This window comes from Myotis lucifugus, unplaced genomic scaffold, assembly GCF_000147115.1.
Source record: "Myotis lucifugus unplaced genomic scaffold, Myoluc2.0 scaffold_1321, whole genome shotgun sequence".
Taxonomy (NCBI): Eukaryota; Metazoa; Chordata; class Mammalia; order Chiroptera; family Vespertilionidae; genus Myotis; species Myotis lucifugus.
In genome coordinates, this window is record NW_005872369.1 from 35,046 (window position 1) to 48,632 (window position 13,587).

The 13,587-nt window shown below is 44.4% G+C and overlaps 1 pseudogene; it reads left to right on the forward strand.

Annotated features, from left to right (window-relative positions):
* The first annotated feature begins 363 nt into the window (after nucleotides 1-363).
* Nucleotides 364-5,282, forward strand: LOC102429385 (annotated as a pseudogene).
* The last annotated feature ends 8,305 nt before the right edge of the window (nucleotides 5,283-13,587 follow it).

Below are 13,587 nucleotides of genomic sequence, written 5' to 3' on the forward strand. Positions count from 1 at the left end.
AATGGTGACGCTTCATTCCTGGGAGCGGCTGATTGGTGGGTCTCTCTCTCTGGGTCCTCCCACCACGCGCTGGCGCTATAAAAGAAAGCAGGGTTCCTCTTGGCAGAGCTTTCCCAGCCCTAGGCTTGTGGTCGTGGTGGTCGTCCTCGTTCTCCAAGGGAGCTTTCGGGGCAGAGATCTCGCCGAGACCTTGTCCCGGGACATAGGTGCTGCCGCTGGAGCACCTGTCAAGAACCTGGCTAGGCTGCTGATCAACTGACCGCACTGTCTCCGTGTCATTTCTTCTTCGCCGACTCCATCCGCACGTTTGGGAACCCCTGCACCTGCTGGGCTTCGTCCCCCACAACACGCGCCGCTGGGAAGATGTCTCCTACACGGCCACGCTTCAGTGTAGCCGAAGCGCGGACGCGGTTTACCAAGTCTACCAGAGAAGCCCTGAACAACAAAAATATCAAGCCATTGTTGAATACCTTCAGCCAGTTACCTGGAACTGAAGACGAAAAGAAATGTACCCTTGACCAAGCTTTCAGAGGTGTCCTGCAAGAAGAAATGATCAATCACTCCTCATGTGAAAATGTTTTAGCTATTATTTCTCTTGCTATTGGGGGAGTCACTGAAGGGATTTGCACCGCGGCGACACCCACTGTCTTGTTGGCAGACGCTTTGGAATGTCTGCCTTTGGATCAGTGTGACACAATATTCTCGTTTGTGGAAAAAAATGTTGCTACTTGGAAGTCTGCTGGGAAAACTTGTTTACTACGTACGTGCAATGACCTCTTAAGAAGATTATCCAAAGCCCCGCACACACTTTTCCGTGCACGGATTCAACTCTTTTTGGCCAGGCTTCTCCCTTTACCTGAGAGATCCGGTCTTAACTTGCAGGGTCAGTTTAATCTGGAAAATGTCACTGTTTTCAATACCAATGAGCAGGAAAGCACCTTGGGTCAGAAGCACGCTGAAGACGGAGGAGAAGGAATGGACTTAGACCAAGGTGACATGGGTGATGATGAAGCTCCAACAACTTGCTCCATTCCAATGGATCACAGCCTGTACCGCAAATTCTGGTCCCTTCAGGATTACTTCAGGAACCCTGTGCAATGCTATGAGAAGATGGCATGGAAAACTTTCCGCAGGTACTCAGAAGAAGTCCTGGCTGTTTTCAAGAATTACAAATTAGATGATACTCAGGCCTCAAGAAAAAAGATGGGAGAATTAAGGACAGGAGGAGAGCATGTATATGCTTTAAAATTTTTAACAAGTGAAAAGTTGCTGGGTTTACAGCTGAGCGACAGTAACTTTCGCCGACAGATTCTCCTGCAGTATCTCATTTTATTCCAATATCTCAAGGGACAGGTGAAATCCAAAAGTTCAAACCATGTTTTAACTGACGAGCAGTCACTCTGGATTGAAGGCACCACAAAATCAGTTTATCAACTGCTCTCTGAAAACCCACCCGATGGAGAGAGATTTTCAAAGATGGTAGAGCATATATTATCCACGGAAGAAAACTGGAACAAGTGGAAAAATGAAGGCTGCCCAAGTTTTGTGAAGGAAAGAACATCAGATACTAAGCCGACGAGAGCAGTACGAAAGAGAACAGCACCAGAGGACTTCCTGGACTTCCTGGGGAAAGGGCCCAGCACAAAGATTCTGAAGAGAAACGAGGCAATAGCAAGCCTTTGGGATCTCTGCCCGGATAATATGGAAGCTTGTAAATCAGCCCCCAGAGGCTATATGCCAACTTTGGAGGAATTCTTTGCAGAAGCCATTGAACAGGCAGACCCGGAAAGCATGATTGAAAACGAATATAAGGTGGTGAACCATCCAAATTATGGTTGGAGAGCCCTGAGACTGTTAGCACGGAGAAGCCCTCACTTCTTCCAGCCAAACAAACAACAGTTCAAAAGTTTGCCAGAATATATTGAACACATGGTACGAAAGCTAGCAAAGGAATCACCACCTCATTCTGAAGACATAAAAACGGGTGAGGGTGAAGATGAGGACAATCATGATGATGTACCAAAGGGAAATGAAGGTCCTGATGCTCGCCGAGACAAACCTGTGACAGGGGAAAAATAGAGATGTTTGCCAACAGATTGGGTGAACAATGGAACATTCTGGCTCCTTCCACATCATCCCATATATAAAAGCAGAAGAAAAAAACAAACAAACAAAAAAACCCACAAAAAAAGCATACCAAAACAAAAAACCCTCCTAAAAAAATGAAATCCCCCCAAAAAACTGAAATAATAATAATAATAATGATAAACCAATAAAAAAACCAAACAAACAGAAAAACCCCACAGGAAAACCTCCTTAGAAATGACATTGATCCAGCCTTTCAAGGGGCGGAGGCTTCTGCAAGCCCATGTGGCCTGGCGCGGACTTGGTCTCTGAGCCGGGCCTAACCATCCATCCTGAGAGGGAGTGGGGTAAGGCTGGGAGGGGGGCGGGGGGCGGGTGTTTGGAAGTCCACCAGATGGCCCAGCCCAGGCAGGGCCGGAGAGCCAGCCCTGCCCTCTGCTGGTCGAGAAGCGCCAATGCAAGTGCCTGTCCTGCAGCCTCCTCTAGGGAGGGCAGAGCCAGGTGACTGGACTTCCCCAATTCTGGCTGGACAAGAGGGGGAAAGGACAAGCAGGGGACGCTGTCTGCGACAAGGCAGAGGGTGAAGGGTGCTCATGGATGCCGAAGGACCAGTCAGATCAAGAAGTGTCCATGCGTGACTGCGGATTTACACACACAGACGCGCACGCGCGCTCAGGCACACACACACGCGCCAAAACACTCACACACACACACACACACACACACACACACAAACACCAACAACAACACAAACGTATTAATCCACCTTTGTGTAGTAAAAAGTATACTTGTACAATGTTTTGGACTTGCATTTTGTGCTATCCAAACGGGGAAGTTAAAATGCCGGATTTGGGGCACGGGGAGAGGATAAAAGAGAGGGATTGACCTTTGCCGTTTCAAAATGGCGGCTGCCAGCCTAACTGGTTTGGCTCAGTGGACAGAGCATCGGCCTTCGGACTAAAGGGTCCCAGGTTCGATTCCGGTCAAGGGCATATACCTTGGTTGTGGGCACATCCCCAGTAGGAGGTGTGCGGGAGGCAGCTGATTGAGGTTTCTCTATCTTTGAGGTTTCTAAATCTCTATCCCTCTCCCTTCCACTCTGTTAAAAAATCAATGAAACGTATTTTAAAAACAAAATGGCGGCAGGCCAAGTGACTGGAGCCCAAAGAGCGGGAAGTATGCCACAGTCACCCACATCACGGGACCGTGCATGAACTCTAAGGTAGAGATCCACCTCATGCGCCGCATCCACCTGCCAGATGGCGAGATCTTCCGCACTTCAAAGAGCTCTCCCGTGTTGTCCAGGAGATTGACAAGGAGATGATCCGGGAGCAGCAAGAGCAGCAAGAACGTGGGACTGAGGAAAGACAGGGCCACGGCTGGCAGAGGTCGGGTTGACTGGGGCAGGGGCCTGGGCCAAAGAGCTAAAAATACAAAGCTGTACACATTTTATTCACATCCACCTCAGCCTCTGCCTCCCATGACCTCCAAGGGCCGCTACGGTGGGTGTGTTTGCGTCTGCGGTCCCCCCCTTCTGCCTCGCCCCTCCCCCCTCCTGGACACCGCGCCCCCTCCCTTCAAATGCGAATGGGACCGATGTTTGCCAGGGTTCATTGTCGAGAGATAGAAGCAATTGCAATGAATGAAGAGAAATGAGCACAGAAATGAGAAGAAAAATAAATGAATAAATAAATAAATAAATAAATAAATAAATAAATAAATAAATGCTCTAAAGCAAAATAAGACCCCCCAGCACTCGTTTCACGGGTCCCGGGTCGGAGGCGGCGGTCAAGCACCCCAGGCATCGCAGCCACGTTCAGGAGAACCTTTCCTTGAGATGCGACACCTGCCCCGCCCTACAGTTGGCGTCGCCCAAATGGTGATGCTTCATTCCTGGGAGCGGCTGATTGGTGGGTCTCTCTCTCTGGGTCCTCCCACTACGCGCTGGCGCTATAAAAGAAAGCAGGGTTCCTCTTGGCAGAGCTTTCCCAGTCCTAGGCTTGTGGTCGTGGTGGTCGTCCTCGTTCTCCAAGGGAGCTTTCGGGGCAGAGATCTTGCCGAGACCTTGTCCCGGGACATAGGTGCTGCCGCTGGAGCACCTGTCAAGAACCTGGCTAGGCTGCTGATCAACTGACCGCACTGTCTCCGTGTCATTTCTTCTTCGCCGACTCCATCCGCACGTTTGGGAACCCCTGCACCTGCTGGGCTTCAGCCCCCACAACACGCGCCGCTGGGAAGATGGCTCCTACACGGCCATGCTTCAGTGTAGCCGAAGCCGGACGGTTTACCAAGTCTACCAGAGAAGCCCTGAACAACAAAAATATCAAGCCATTGTTGAATACCTTCAGCCAGTTACCTGGAACTGAAGACGAAAAGAAATGTACCCTTGACCAAGCTTTCAGAGGTGTCCTGCAAGAAGAAATGATCAATCACTTGTCGTGTGAAAATGTTTTAGCTATTATTTCTCTTGCTATTGGGGGAGTCACTGAAGGGATTTGAACCGCAGCGATACCCGCTGTCTTGTTGGCAGAAGCTTTGGAATGTCTGCCTTTGGATCAGTGTGACACAATATTCTCGTTTGTGGAAAAAAATGTTGCTACTTGGAAGTCTGCTAGAACCTGGCTAGGCTGCTGATCAAGTGGACTTGCCCCCCCGCACCCGACAGTGTGGGCACCAGATGCTTCACCAAGCCCCCCCCCCCCCAGTTGAAGACAGTGAGTGACACTCGCCCTCTGCCATTCTCCAGAAGCACCGCCCACAGCGCCACTGGGATGTTAGGTAGCCGCCTCCTCAGCCACAGCCTCCATGCTGCGCCCCAGTGTGAACCGGCCTCGGGAGGACCCCGGCCCGCCAAGCGCTGCGGTATTGAGAAGCCCGTGGTCCCTGAAGATGGGATGGCGCCCAGCCTGCAAGGCCCCCCGGTGCCCTGGGCCGCAGATGCGCTCATCTCAGTGCTGGTTGTGGCTGAAGGCTGTGCCCTGCATAGAGTCAACTCGGTGCTGCAGCCCCAACCCAAGCCCGAGCCCAGTCATTCCTGCCAGTGTCTCTGGTCCCTGAGGCGGGCTTGGGCTCGGGAGAGGGGGCGCACTCGCCCATCGGCCTGGAACCAGCCGCTCTCCTGGATGCTCCCGGGGGAGCCGTCACCATCCAGCAGGAAATCTTCTGCTCGTCAGTCCCACACCGCCAAGCGCTGCTGAAATGATTGGTAGAATCAACATCATTAAATTGTCTATACTGCCAAAGCAATCTATAAATTCAACGCACTTCTCATTAAAATACCAAGGGCATATTTCACAGACCTAGAACCAACTCTTCAAAAATTTATCTGGAAGAAAAACGACGCCGAATAGCTGCAGAGATCCTGAGAAAGAACAAAGTAGGTGGGATCTCAATGCCAGATATCAAGCTGTATTACAAAGCCACTGTTCTCAAAACTGCCTCGTACTGGCACAAGAACAGACATATAGATCAATGGAATAGAATAGAGAGCCCAGAAATCATCCCCAACCAATACACTCAATTAATATTTGACAAATGAAGCAAGAACATACAATGGAGTCAAGATAGTCTCTTCAATAAATGGTGTTGGGAAAATTGGACAGATACATGCAAGAAAACGAACCTAGACCACCAACTTACACCATACACAAAAATAAACTCAAAATGGATATAGGACTTAAATGTACAATGGGAAACCTTAAAAATACTAGAAGAATCCAAAGGCAACAAAATCTCAGACATATGCCAAAGCAATTTCTTCACCGATACTGATGCTAGGGCATTGGAAACTAAAGAGAAAATAAACAAATGGGACTACATCAAAATAAAAATTTTCTGCACAGCTAAAGAAACCATCAACAAAACAACAAGAAAGCCCACTACATGGGAGAATATATTTGCCAACATTATATCTGATAAGCACCTATTCTCCAACATTTATAGGGAACTCATACAACTTAACGAAAGGAAGATAAACAATCCAATCAAAAAATGGGCAAAGGACCTAAATAGACACCTTTTAAAAGAGGACATTCAGAAAGCCAAGAGACATATGAAAACATGCTCAAAATCGCTAATCATCCTAGAGATGCAAATCAAAACAACAATGATGTACCATCTCACACCTGTCAGAATGGCCATCATCAGCAAATCAACAAATGACAAGTGCTGGAGAGGATGTGGAGAAAAAGGAACACTTGTGCACTTCTGGTGGGAATGCAGACTGGTGCAGCCACTATGGAAGACAGTATGGAGTTTTCTCAAAAAACTGGAAATGCAACTCCCGTTTGACCCTGTGATCCCACTTCTAGGAATATATCCCAAGAAACCATAAACACCAACCAGAAAGGATATATGAACCCATATGTTCATAGCAGCACAATTCACCATAGCTAAGATCTGGAAACAGCCTAAGTGCCCATCAGTAGATGAATGGATTAGAAACCTCTGGTACATCTGCACAATGGAATACTATGCTGCTGTAAAAAAGAAGGAACTCTTACCTTTTGCAACAGCATGGATGGAACTGAAGAGCATTATGCTAAGTGAAATAAGCCAGTCAATGAAGGAAAAATACCACATGATCTCACTCATTCATGGATAATAGAGTCCATTATAAACTTTTGAACAATAATAGATACAGAGGCAGAGTTGCCTCGAACAGACTGTTAAACTACTGCAGGAAGGCCGGGGAGGGGGGGGGGCAAAAGGGGGGTAAGAGATCAACCAAAGGACTTGTATGCATGCATATAAGCATAACCAATGGACATAAGACACTGGGAGGTAGGGGAGGCCAGGGCATTGTCAAGGAAATGGGCAAAAAACGGAGACATATGTAATACTCTTAGTAATAATTTAAGCAATACAAAATTATTTTTAAAAAAAGAAGAAAGAGACCTTCCTTAGTATAAGCCTCTGAAGCTTTGGGAAACTTTGTTACTCACCATAACATCTAGCCCAGCGTTTCTCAACCTGTGGGTCATGACCATATTGGGGCTTGAACGACATAATCATTTCACAGGGGTTGCTGAAGACCATCGGAAAACACATGTGTAATTACATATTGTTCTTGTGATGAATCACTATGCTTTAATTATATTCAATTTGTAACAATGAAAATACATCCTGCATATCAGATATTTACATGACGATTAATAACAATAGCAAAATTACATTTATGAAGTAGCAACGAAAATTATTTTATGGTTGGGGGTCACCACAACATGAGGAACTGTATTAAAGGATCACAGCATTAGGAAGGTTGAGAACCACTGATCTAGCTGGTCCTAATGGATGTGCTTTAACAATTCTACTCTCCTGGAGGCAGCAGAGCCTAACGTTTTAAGTCAGATCTCTGTTATTAGTAACACTTGGGTTTGCCTTCCAGCCCTGCCTTTATTTAACTTTACTATCAGGCAGTTTACATAAAGCCTCTGAGCCTCAATTTGCTCTTCATAAAATCTCAGTTTGCAGAAAGGACTAAATGACATAATAATGCATGTAAAGCACTGAATTCCAGGTCTGGCACATGCAGTAAACATTCGGTAGCTATTAGCTCCACAGTTCCACAATGTGTACTGAATACAAACATTCTAACATTGTATGAAGGGTTAACATTTTGTTCTTTGTAGCATTTCAAATGTTGTTTTTAAACAAATAAAATTGTACTGTATATATTCTCTCATAGCCTGATTTGTCTCTTAAAAATGTCATATTTTTTATTAAAAATAAAAAATCTGAGAGCTGGTATAGCCCAGAGGATTTAGAATCTTCCAATGCACAGGAAGGTTTCTGGTGAAATTATTCATGAGGCACAGCCTAGTGCCTCTGAAATAGGCACTGTTCTCAGGAATCTGGCTGGATTCCCAGTGGGAGGGTGAGGGGTTGACAGGAGGCAGCTGATCCATGTTTCTATTTTCCCTGTCCCATCCTATCTCTCAAAAAACAAATTAACAAAAAAATCAGTTGGAGACAACAAACCCCAGAAACTACCACTGGCCACCCGATCCTAATGTTGTCATTTCCGAGCAACATTCTGGCTTCCCAACACCTATATTCTCAATGGTCAGTGAGTGATGGGATACTATTTACACCTGGGAGGCCTGGACTGGTATATTACCCAAAGGGCTATGTCCCTAATGATGGCTGGGTTTAGCCAATGAAAACCCAGGAGAGGCATATTATCCAGGTGTACATGGTTGAGGGTGGGAGTTCCTGCATCTACCTGGTGGTCATATTGACCTCTTTAGTCTGTTCACAGAGAGTGAGGCTTCCCAGCGCCAGGTCTCCAGAAGGACAAGGCATCAGAGGCAGTATCCCCCTATGAAGGGGTGTGTCTGAGGTTTGCTGAGCCCCAACACACCAGAATTTGGGCTTTTGTGACTCCTGGACTCCTCTCTGCTTACAGAGTTTGACGATGCCTCATTGAGTTAACCCTCCAGCCTGGTGTGTGGGCACCTCTGGGGTCCTGCAGTCCCGGTCCCACTGCCAGGAACAGTGAGTTCATGTGTAGCAAAAGGTGTGATGGGGAAAGAGGTTAACAGGTTACAATACCTCCATGTGAGGACATGATGGTGTGACTGAACTAGGAGGATTTGGGAAACATAGGACTTGTTTTGTGTACATAGGCAACAAAGAAGATGAGGCAGAGTTTTGCACAAGGAGTTTTACTTTCATTCTCAGGAATCTGGGGACATGAAAGGTCCTGATGAAAAGAGGGACATTGTGTGAGGTAGTTCTGTAAACTTTTCCCAAAGCAGGTCAGAAGAGGAACAGACTAGAAGAGAGATGATAGCAGCTGGGGACAGGTGGCAAAAGTCCTATAAAAGATAAGGTAACTGGAAAGATTGTGAACTGAGGACTGAGTCTTGAAGGAATGTGGTCATCTCCAGGACACATTGGCCTATTGACTGGGAAACGGTACTGAGCAGTCTGAGCCCATGGATCCTGGGGTTGGTGGCCAGAGTCTCAACAGATCTTTCTCTGAACACAGATTCCTGCAAATGCAGAGTGCTTTAAGGGTTCTGTTTTGTGGAACTCATATTAGGGCCTCACACTCTTACAACTTCTGTGATAGTGGTATCCTGGGATTGTCTTGCCTCTGTTCTAGCCCTTATATCTGGGGACCTTGGTGAGACACCAAGCCCAGAATTCTAAGTACATGTCTAAGGTTGTCTGAAATGACACCTGTTTTTGGCAAACAATGGAATAAGATGTGAGTAGACCTTCCAGTCATAGGTTCCTTTATGTGCAAAGGCTTAGAGTGAAGACTGAGCTCATTCAGGAACCAACCGGCATCCACAGGCTGGTACTCTATCCACTGAGTCAAACCAGCTGGGGCTTGTGTCCATTTTTTAAAATAGGAACTGGTGACAATTGAACAGGAATGAGGTCTAGAGGAGCTTGTGAACCCTTTGGAGTCTGGTCTGCAGGTGATGGGAGTAATGGAAGATTTGGAGCAGCAGAGGCAGGTGATCTGACCCAGGTCTAATTAGACTTCCTGTGGCTGAAGCATAACAAACCATATTGCTGTGAGGGAGGTGGTAGAAAGTCTAGACTGGAGGTTGCTGTGGTGAGCATGATGGTAAGTGACCCATGATGGTGACTGTGGGGGTGAAATAAGCTTTTGTTTTCTGGATTGGTGTTTTATGTGCGGCCAACTGGATTTTCTAATTTTGAGTCTGAGAGAGAGGTAAGAGCCAGGAATGACTTGAAGGTTTGAATTTGGCAGCTGCATGTATGGAAGCACTATCAACTGAGATGCAGATATTCAGAGTAGAAGTGTAATGTTCATTGGGAATACAAAATTGTTATTTTTTATCTGTTTTGGTGTGCGATATTTCAGAGAGCACTTCATAAGCATCTGGAACTCTGAGGAGAAGTTCAGGATGAAAATATCTTTAAAGTTGGGAGTGCAGTGACCAGGGTAGAGTTGTAGATCATCTTTTTAAAAACTGTTTTTTCTGTTTAATTCGAGAGCAAAGAGAAATTAAAACAAGATGAGACGGCAGCTGTTGCATCTTTGCTTGTGAATAACACACCAGGATTGTGTTGAGAGCCTTTTTGTGGTCACTAGTCTGACTGATTTACATATGGGAATGAGTGGTCATATGTGAGATACACTGGACCTGGGAGAGAGGGCCATAGGTGATGGGACTTGAGTGCTTGCCCCGACCTGCAGGGCACGCTTCGTGGGTACACCACACCAAATCCTGCAAAGGAATGAGAGGATAGGAGATGCGAAGAAATGGAGGCAAGACAAAGTTTTGATCAAGCCTCAGTTTTATTTTTACAGCGGGTGGTATTTATGTTGTTTCTAGAGGAGGGGGGTGGGCAAAGGAAGTCGTTAAGGATGTAACAGGCTTTGGAATGTCGCAGCTTATCAGCGGAGATGTAGCTTGCTTTGTGCTTAGGGTGAGGGTATGTTATCTTTTAACTCCAGGCTAAATCGCAAGGTTATCTTTTAACTCCATGCCAAACCGGGAGTTGGCTTGGAGGAGCCAGAAACCTATTGTTGTAAGCTGGAGATGTATATGTGATTTATAATGGCTCCCAACAATTCCTCCCTTACCATTTAGTTAAGGGTGGGCATTAACCGACTGGGGGAGTAGTGACCTGGTTCCTCCCATGAGATCGGTAGATCTCACCTCTGGTGGCTCTTGGTATCTTTTGGGGAGGAGAGGCAGAGCCAACAATTATATATGTATGGATACCAACCTCTATGCAAACCAGGTGTGCTCACAGAGAAATCCAGAGGCGGTCGAGAAAATTTTGATTTTCTGTTTTGACCTTCCCTTGCGGTGCTTTGCCCTGCACCCAGATGGTACCCATACCATACCTCTATATAGAGTGTAGGTAAGCATTCCTCTGGCTTTATGCTGTCCCCGTGGGGAGGGAGCTCTGGCAATCATAATCACGTTCTCCGTCTATAGTAGTTAAACGGTGGTAGTGAACCTGAATGGGTTTGGCCAGGATGCTATCAATTTGCTGTTTGACAAAACTTGTCAGTTTCTTAAAAGCCCATGGACCAAAGGTTAAAATTAACAGTAAGCTGACAAGGGGGCCAAGTGCAGGAAGCAGGTAGGGGAGTAGGCCATTGAGTCCGCTCCAAAGGGGGTTTTCGAACAGCTCTCTTCGCCTTTTCACCAGGTCTTCCTGGAGTTTTCTTATCTTGTCTCAGACGATTCCAGATTTGTTGGCATAAAAACAGCAGCGTTCCTGTAGGGCTAAACATATTCCTCCCTGCTCTGCTAGAAGTAAATCTAATCCTCTTCTATTTTGTAAAACTATTTCTGCTAGGGAGTCAATTTGGTCTTGGAGATCATTGATAGTACCTGAAAGAGCCTGAACATCAATTAACTGATTAGATAATTTATTATAGGTATGTAATGCAGTTCCTAATCCAGCTGTGCCAGTGGCCACAGCTCCAGAGACTCCCAGTCCTATAAGTAAAGGAATAAATTGGACAGCCCGCTTACTGCGTCCAGCAATGTAATCAAGGCTGGGTAGGGGGACAGGTTCTCCCCCTGGAATAATATCAATGTCAGGGAGAATACTAGCCTGAACACATAATCCTGTCCAGTTTAAAGGTAGAGCTGTATAGGCCATATTACCTCCACATACAAGCACTCGTCCAGGAGCGGGGCAAAGGGAGGAACTGTGATTGTGAACGGGAGAGCAGTTAACAAAGCTAACGAAGCCTACATCTAGATCATAACTATTATTCTGGGGGAGTTTTTGTAGACATGAGGAAAAGTTGAATGCAACAGGTTGAGTTCTAAAGGGCAAACTGAGGGTACAATTATTATTAGAAGTGATGTTACTGATGTCATCTGGAATGACAAGAGACATAGGTGTACCTAGGGTCATGCATAGCCAACAGTTTTCTGCAAGGGATGGATTGGAGGCATTTAAAGCACGGAGTGTGGCTTCTAAGAAATCAGAGGTTTGGGTGTCTAGATCTACTCCTCGTGATTTAGGTAAGGCTAAAGGGTGATAGTGGAGGGGAGGATACATGTTTCTAATGAATTCTTCAATTTGGTTCTGAACTAGGGCTTCCCTGACTCTGTCAGAATTTATAGTATGATAGGCAGCTTTCTCATTTGATGACCCATCAGTAAAAACAGTTAAAGCTCCAGGAATTGGTTCCTGCGTAGTATTTTTTGGTATAATGATGGAGGTCTTATATAAAAATTGTAAGTTTATCTTTTAATAGGTGACAATTAAGTTCTCCTGAATATCCATTTAACCCAATTTGCCAATTTTAAGTCAGTTTGAAATAGCATTTATTCTTTTAACTTTACTTGTCCTAAGTTATGGACAGTAAATGACATTAATTAAATTTCTGGTATTAGTCTTTGGGTAAATTTACATAAACTTTGTTTAAGGAGACAAAACACAAATTATTTAATTTAGCTTTTGAGGCCCAATATATTGATTTTTAATTTTAGTTAGGCATCTGAAGGAAACCTCTTTTTATTTCCTTCCAGACAGCTTTCTTTCTCACACAAGCAACAAATGTAAGAAACATGGTTGCCTTTTGGGATTTTAACAAATACTGTCGCAAAGCTATATATTTCAAGTGATTATTTTATTTATGGTGACTAATTATTGTCAGATTTAGTATTTTAACAACAATCTGTAAATGTTAGTAATTATATTTTTAAAGAGTATACCCTTTGGCTTATTTGCATATATAGAGGAATCATGGGAAGCCTTCAGTAACCTTTATAGAAGAATTTACTTTACTAGGATTCAGTTGCTTACAAAGATTAGTAATTTAAGTATTTTTTTAAAAAGGCAAAGCGAAGCAAGTAAATTTAGTATTTAGTAAACTTTTGATTCACAAGGGACAAATGCTGCCCCACCTCCAGCCTAATTTAATATGCAGCGGCGAGGAGCTTTTGTTATTTCAAATTACATCTTAAAATTCCACTGCTGTATTTTAAGAAATATTAAACAAAGTTACTTGTTTTGCCCTTTCTCAGAGGCAAAAACTTAAAATATATTTATTAATTTATATTTGATAAAGCTTTCTATGTGATTTCAAGTATATTAAATTGGCTTTATTAAAAAATCCTTTAAGAAGAGAGAATAAACTTTTGAAAGCATTTCAGGGCCCATGAAATGTCCCAAAGTCATTCCTTGGTTATAGTTTTGAAATCCAACTTGAAAGACCACCAAATATATATGTGTATATATGATTTAAAGATTATATACCTTTTATAATTATAAAGAGATATCAATTAAATTTAAACTGATCTTTATATTTAAAAATTTCGGTTGGGATTACAAAATTTATCCTCTTTTTTCAATTAGACAAATGTTGAAATTTTACTATAATTATATGATTTCTCCAAATTTATTTAACCAGAACTTTAAACTCTTAGCTGGCAAGTTAAATATTTAGCATTTCTCAATCAGTGACATTTTTAGGAATAAACTTCAAAAAATGGAAGGACATATTCAACCCACAGGATTTTAATTCCGGTTCTTAGAATTTTG